The 7,127-nt window shown below is 50.4% G+C and overlaps 1 long non-coding RNA gene across 1 annotated transcript; it reads left to right on the top strand.

Moving 5' to 3' along the window:
• Positions 1-1,936: 1,936 nt before the first annotated feature.
• On the top strand, positions 1,937-6,368 carry LOC132377177 (uncharacterized). The gene is made up of 3 exons (XR_009506557.1): positions 1,937-2,034; positions 4,778-4,898; positions 5,876-6,368. It is a non-coding gene; the product is annotated as an uncharacterized LOC132377177 (long non-coding RNA).
• The last annotated feature ends 759 nt before the right edge of the window (positions 6,369-7,127 follow it).

The raw sequence follows: 7,127 nt of genomic DNA on the forward strand, positions 1-7,127 counted from the left end.
ACTATTTTAAAAATATTAAATGTATTATTTTATTATAAATAAAATTTATTTATTTTATTTACATTTAATTTTGGCTGCATTGGGTCTTCGTTGCTGCACACGGGCTTTCTCTAGTTGCAGTGAGCGGGGACTACTCTTCCTTGTGGTGCATGGGCTACTCATTGCAGTGGCTTATCTTGTTGCAGAGCACAGGTTCTAAGCTCGCGGGCTTCAGTAGTTGTGGCTCACGGGCTCTAGAGAGCAGGTTCCGTAGTTGTGGCGCATGGGGCTTAGTTGCTCCGTGGCATGTGGAATCTTCCTGGACCAGGGCTCGAACCTGTGTCCCCTGCATTGGCAGGCGGATTCTTAACCACTGCCCTGGGAAGTCCTGATGTGGACCATTTTTAAAGTCTTTATTGAATTTGTTACAGTATTGCTTCTTTTTTTTTTTTTTTTAACTTTTGGGTTTATTTATTTATTTATTTATGGCTGTGTTGGGTCTTCGTTTCTGTGCGAGGGCTTTCTCTAGTTGCGGCAAGTGGGGGCCACTCTTCATCGCTGTGTGCGGGCCTCTCCCTATCGCGGCCTCTCTTGTTGCGGAGCACAGGCTCCAGACGCGCAGGCTCAGTAAATTGCGGCTCATGGGCCTAGTTGGCTCCGCGGCATGTGGGATCTTCCCAGACCAGGGCTCAAACCCGTGTCCCCTGCATTGGCAGGCAGATTCTCAACCACTGCGCCACCAGGGAAGCCTATTGCTTCTGTTTTATGTTTTGGTTTTTTGGCCCCGAGGCATGTGGGATCTTAGCTCCCCGACCAGGGATAGAACTCACACTTCCTGCATTGGAAGGTGAAGTCTTAACCGCTGGACCACCAGGGAAGTCCCTAGCTTTGTTACTTTCAATAGGTTACCTCCTTCCTCTGCACCTCAGTTTCCACATCTAAAAAAATGAGAATAATACTAACCACTTCACAGGGCTGTTATGAAGAGTAAATGAGTTAAAGCAAGTAAAATGCTGAGGACAGCCCCTGACATAGGCTGGGCACTCACAATGTGTTATTTGTTGTTGCATCCAGCTCTGAGCCAGGTGCAGAGGCCGCGTGGTGAACATGACCCAGGGCCTGAGGAAACACACGTGGTACAGTAGGACCAGGGCTGTGCTGGGGGTGGCCTGGGGAGCTGGGAGAGCCCCAAGGGGAATCTGCCATGACTAGGATCAGGAATATCTAAGAGAGGAATTCGCATCCAACCTGAGACTTGGAGGAGTCAGTGAGGTGGTGAAGGCGGGCAGTGAGGTTAGTCTGGGAAGGCTAAGAGGCATTTCAGCCACAGGGAACATCATCTGCAGAGACCTGGGCATGGGCAGCGTGAGCGTTTTTGGTCTAGTTAAGCTTGGAGCCTGAGGAAGAGAGGTACAGAGCAGGTGGACAGTTAGTTGTTAGAGGCTAAGGCAGAGAGGAAGGCAAAAGCAGTTTACAGAGGGAGTGGGGTCCTGGCTAAGGAGCTTGAGCTTTCTCCCAGGGACTGTGTAGTGTGTGTGTGTGTGTGTGTGTGTGTGTGTGTGTGTGTGTGTATTTTAGGTTGTGAGGTAAGGAGCAGGATTTGACCTGTTCTGGCTGCTGTGTAGGGAGTGGATAGAAGGCAGGGCTGGAGGCCTGGAGACCTGGACCAGGTGCCATGATCCAAGAAGTGGTGGCCTGACCATGTGGATGAAGAGAAGTGAGTGGATCCATTGTGTGAGGCAGGTAGAATTGTTAGATTGTCGAGGGAAGTGAAGGAGTTTTAGTGAGTTGAATAATGTCCCCACCAAATTCATGACCACCCAGAACCTCAGCATGTGACCTTTGGAAACAGCGTCTTTGAGATGTAATTAAGTCAAGGATCAAGACAAGATCATCCTGGATTTAGGGTGGGCCCTAAACCCAAGGAGAGTCTTTCTATAAGAGAAGACAACACACAGAGACTCAGAGAAGAAGGCCATGAGAAGACAGAGGCAGAGATTGAAGTGATATTGCCACGAGCTGAGGACCACATGGAGCCACAAGAAGCTGGAAGAGGTAAGGAAGGATCCTCCCCCATAGCCTTTGGAAGGAGTGGCCCTGCCAACACCTTGATTTCAGACTTCTGGGCTCCAGAACTGTGAGGGAAAAAGATTCTGTTGTTCTAAGTTAGGCCAGCCAGTTTGTGGTACTTTTTTCCAGCAGCCCTAGGAAACTAGGAGCCCTAGGAGTCAAGGGTGATACTCAGGTTTCTCGTTTAGGTGACTTGGGGACATACAGACAGGGGCAGACTTGGGGGCCGGGGAGGGCATAGGAACTGTGGTGGACAGATGTTGAGGTCTGGTTCAGGTTTTACTGCCTTTGAAGAGTCTGTGTGATAAGCAAGTGAAGGGGACTCTGGCTGACTGATTTAGGTTGAGAGAGAATCGGGGAGTGAGGAGGGAAGGAAGGTTACCCAGGGAGAATTTGTGTGGAGAGCAGGGAAGAGCATCAAGATTAGACCTACAAGGAAGACCGACACTAGGGGAAAGGTAGAAGAAAAGGAACTCAGGAAGGTTTCTGAGTAGGAGCAGCCAGGGAAATAGGAGAAAACCAGGAGCATGTGGGACCACAAAATCCAAGGGCACAGGGAGTTTGAAGGGGGTGGGGGTTGGATAGAATGCTGCAAAGAGGTAAAAAAAGACAAAGAGAGGAAAGTGCCTATTGAATTTGGAAAGTGTCTTAGTTCAGGCATCTATAACAGAAAACCACAGACTGGGCAGCTTAAACAGCAAACATTTATTTCTCACAGTTTTGAAGTTTGGGAGGCTGAGACCAGGGTACCAGCACAGTCTGGTTCTGCAAAGGCCCTCTTCCTGGTTTACAGACAACTGTTGTTTCTTTGTACCCTCACATGGTGGAGAGGGAAATCATCTCTCATGTTTCTTCTAATAAGGGCACTAATCCCATTCATGAGGGCTCCACCCTCGTGATCCAATTACCTCCCAAAGCCCCCACCTGCTAATACCGTAACACTGGGGTTAGGATTTCAACATATGAATTTTGGGGGACGTAAACATTCAGACCATAACAAAAACAAAATGGTCATTTCACCATGACCTTGGTAAGAACAACTTTGGTGGAGCAAGGATGTGTGCAGTCCCACTGCCGCCTGACTCCTGTTTTGGGGGGCCTCCTCACAACAGGGGACTCTGGTGTTTCTAGAGGTTCTAGACTCTCAGGACCTAACTTGTCAGGGCTTGGTGTATGCAACAGTTTGTGGGAAAGAGGCCACCTCCACTCTGTCTAGGTCCCAAAGACCACGACTGATCCTCTGTGTCTGCTCCGTGGGGATAAGGCCCGCAGCTGTCTGTCTTCCATGAAGCCAGCACCTGTCTCTCTGTTCAAAGAATCTGGCAACTTTATCCATTTACTGAAGTCTTTATCCATTTACTGGCCTAGGGAGGAAGGGGTAGGGATAGGATTACTAGTATTACTTGCCACATTTATTGAGGGGGTCTGGAATCCCTGGAAAGCCAGGATTCCTTCATATCTATCACTCTGTCCTACAGAATTGCAAGGAGGACCAGATTCACACCCATAGTAAAAATATTACTCTAAGCAGCGCAGTCCTGCTGTGCCCAGCCAAAGGTAATAGTGCCATCTATGGGTCACTGGAGGCGAGAGCATCCGTGGAATTGTAATAACACAAAGGGAATAGCAGTGGCAGGGCCCTCAGGAACAGGATTCCATGTTCTTCCTCTTGACTAATGAGAAGTGAACTGTACAGTGACATGATCTTTGTTTAATGACCAGACGTGTGAAAGAAACACAAGAGATGGACGGACCAATATGTGAGCCTGAGTGTGAATTAAGGAGGGGGAAAGATCAAGCTTGTGGATGTCTGTGTCCTACCAAAGCAGAGCTAAAGGCTTCCTTTCCAGAGTATGACCAAAAACCAAAAACCAAAAACCAAAAAACCTGGTGGAAATGGGGTTTGTAGTTGTGTGGGCAGAGGCAGTGGATCACAGCTTAGGGACAAGTTTAGGGCTAGATGCAATCAAATACAGCCTGGGAAGTCAAGTCTGTGTGTCTCAGGTACTTAATAATACCCAACACTTGCTTACCAAGTGCCAGACTTTCTCAAAACGTGTATTAACTCATTAACTCTCAGAGCAATCCTGTGAGGTAGATGCTATCTTAGCTCCCATTATATAGAAGGGAACTGAGGCACAGGGAGGCTAGGTAGCTTGCCCAAAGATACACAGCATGAGGAAACCAAGACTGCAGCTCCAGCCCTGTCCTGTGTTTCTGACATCTGCACCAACATCTGCTGTACATCCTTCTAAATGCACTACGTGTTCCCTGCCTTTCGAAATGGAGCATGAGGAGCATAAAGTAAGCATTTATTGATGGTTTTGATGAAAGTGTTCATCACCACAAAAGCACTAATACAGCACCGGGTTCAGAGGCTGCTGAGAGGTGGCCCTCAGCTGCCAGGTCATTTGGGGTTCTTGAGTCTACTTTTTGTAGACTTTACCTAATGAGGGATGGAAAGTTATGGAAGAATTTTAAGCAGGGGAGTGCCATGGTCCGATTTAAGTTTTAGAAACGGATTTAGGTCTTCTCCAAAGGTGATGGACATGGAGACTTAGCAATGCCTGTGAATCCAGAGCCCCTCCCTACAGGTGTGGTCTCCTGGCCTGGCTTCTGGGCACAGGTTTGAGGGGGTGGTTTGTGAGTGAGGAGAAGGGGAGCATGGAGAACCCAGGTGAGTTGTGGTCAGATATCTTCTCCCTCATTCTCTGCTCTCTGCCCTCAGTGCCTCCCAAGGTGACTGTGTCCTGTCAGATGCTCCAGAAGACAGCATCACCTGTCTGCCCTTGCCTCTGGCCTTTGCCCTTGCTCCATCCTGTTTCACTGGAAGAAGGACTAGGTGCTCGGTGAGTGGGGCCTGGGGACTCTGGTGACGTTCTCAATGGAGAACGTGCTCAATGGAGATGCAACATTCGACATGTGCATCGCCCTGGTACCGCTGACTGGGGGGGCAGGGGGCAGGGGCTATGCCTGCTGGATGGAGCAGACCCAGCTGGCAATGGCTGCTGGGTACCCTGGTGAGCGCCTTACCTCCTAGTCCTGCGGGCACCCCACCCAGCCCTTTCAGAGAGTGCGGAGCCCCAGGCAAATCATCCTGCTGGTTTTTCTAATCTTGGGATGGGAACTAGGATGGGGGACTTCTCAGAGCAGGCCAGTCCAGGGCTCAGCAGACAAGGAGGGAACCACACTCTGGAGGGGGGTCTGGTCAGGTCTCCCCACTCCTTCCTCAAAGCACTCCCAAGGCATGGTCCTCCCCTGGGGTGCCTTGGGACACAGCTTTTCTTCCTCAGCCCTTCTCTGCTTTGGCAGCTGTCTGCTCCCCTGCAGCTCTGGGGAAGTCCACTGGGGAAGATCTGGGCCTTGTGCTTAAGCATCTTAGCAGCTGCCATTCTCCTGCTGGCTTCATCTGGGGATGTGGAGGAAGAGGAAGGAAGGGGTGCTGAGAAAGGGGAAGATTGTGAGCAGGGAGATGCTGCTGACCTCAAGAAAGACCCGGCAGCAACTGGGGCTGAATTTGGAGGAAAGGGTCTTGTGTAGGTTTCCTCGAGAGGTCGATTCTTCTCCCCACCCAGAGTGTAGAGCCCCAGTTGGGGGTGGGTGGGAACCGTCTGATCTGAGCTCTATAGTCAAGTGACTGTGCTCTCCTGGGGGATATATACTCCCTACATCTGGGTCCGTCCTGCCCCCAGCATAGCCACAGCAATACTCTGCTGGCCCCGGCCTGCAGGGGCCCCCACTGGCAGAGGGCTAGATGAGATGACTCATGGGTCCTTTCTGGAACGATCATCTTCTTTCTTCTTTCTCTTTCTCATTTTGTCTGCAGCATGAATCTGGAACAAATGAGGCCTCCAAGGAAGAGGAGGAGGTGTCCTGATTCGGCAGAAAAATTTGAGTCACCAGCTTGGTGAGAAGCTCATAGCAACCTTCAGAGAAATTTCACGCCCTTGAAGGTTTCTGCAAGAACCCTTTTACCCCTTTCTTGTCCTTAACCTCCACTCTGCTAGACGCCCCCCATGGCGAGCATGAAAATGCGCCTGTCAGATCTCCACTTCCAGGGAGTGTAATTGATGGAGGTCCTGAGCTGCTGTGCTCTGAAATCCATCACCTCCTGGGTGTTGAGGCCACACTTCTGACAGTGTTCTCCCAGTCAAAGGCAGAGTGCAGTGGGGACACTAAGGCAGGATACCAAGGGGATGCCTGGGGGATGTAAGACTCCTTTGATGGGTCACTGGCTCCAGTACCCCGCACTGGCCTTGCCAAAAACTCCTTGGATGATGAGCATCCTGGGATGATTCCACCCAGCCTCCTCTCTTCTCTACCTCACTGGGGTCTGACGGCTCCCCAGCCTCTTCTAGCCCCTCCAGGTTTCCCCCACAGGCATTTCCCCTAATAAATTTATTGCATGTTTCATTCTGTCCTGACATCTACTTCTCGGAGGACTCAGACTAACACACTCCCTTTGCTTAAGAATGGGAACCCCCTTTTGGCCTCTTCCTTTCCGGGTGCCAATCCAGATCCCCACCTTCATTGAGCTGTTGGCAGTGAGGGGTGACAGGGATCAGGGGAGGCCTTTGAGGTGCTTGGTACCCCAGAGCAGAGGCCCGCCCTCTTTCACCTCCTTAACCAGGCAGCTGGTCTGTGGTGGCCGTGGCCCTGGATGGCCTCAGCAGTGTATGAAGGACGTGGATGTCCGTCTGCACGCACTGTCCGCCTCCCTCCCCTCATTCCCTGCTCTTTGACGTCAGTCATTCTCCCAAACTGTCTCCTTTGGGTGGTAGGTAAATAAGAGACGGGCAGGAGCTGTCAACGGTGTCTGTACCCCTTCCCCAGGCCTTCCTTCTCCACTGTCAGCTTCCCTTTTGGTGGCCTCACAGGAAAGATGGGGCTCAAATAGCCTCTAAATTTAGGAAAGCAGAGAACTGCAAAGGATAAAACATCTGCCACAAGAATAAAAGCCAAGATAGGTAGCGGGGAGCCTTCACTAGGTTCCTTTATCTACTTATTTTAATTTTTAACACATTTATGGAATGTCTACTGTGGTAGACACTGCTAGTCATTTTTATGACTCTCCACAG

The sequence above is a fragment of the Balaenoptera ricei genome, chromosome 13 (genome assembly GCF_028023285.1).
Source record: "Balaenoptera ricei isolate mBalRic1 chromosome 13, mBalRic1.hap2, whole genome shotgun sequence".
Lineage (NCBI taxonomy): Eukaryota > Metazoa > Chordata > Mammalia > Artiodactyla > Balaenopteridae > Balaenoptera > Balaenoptera ricei.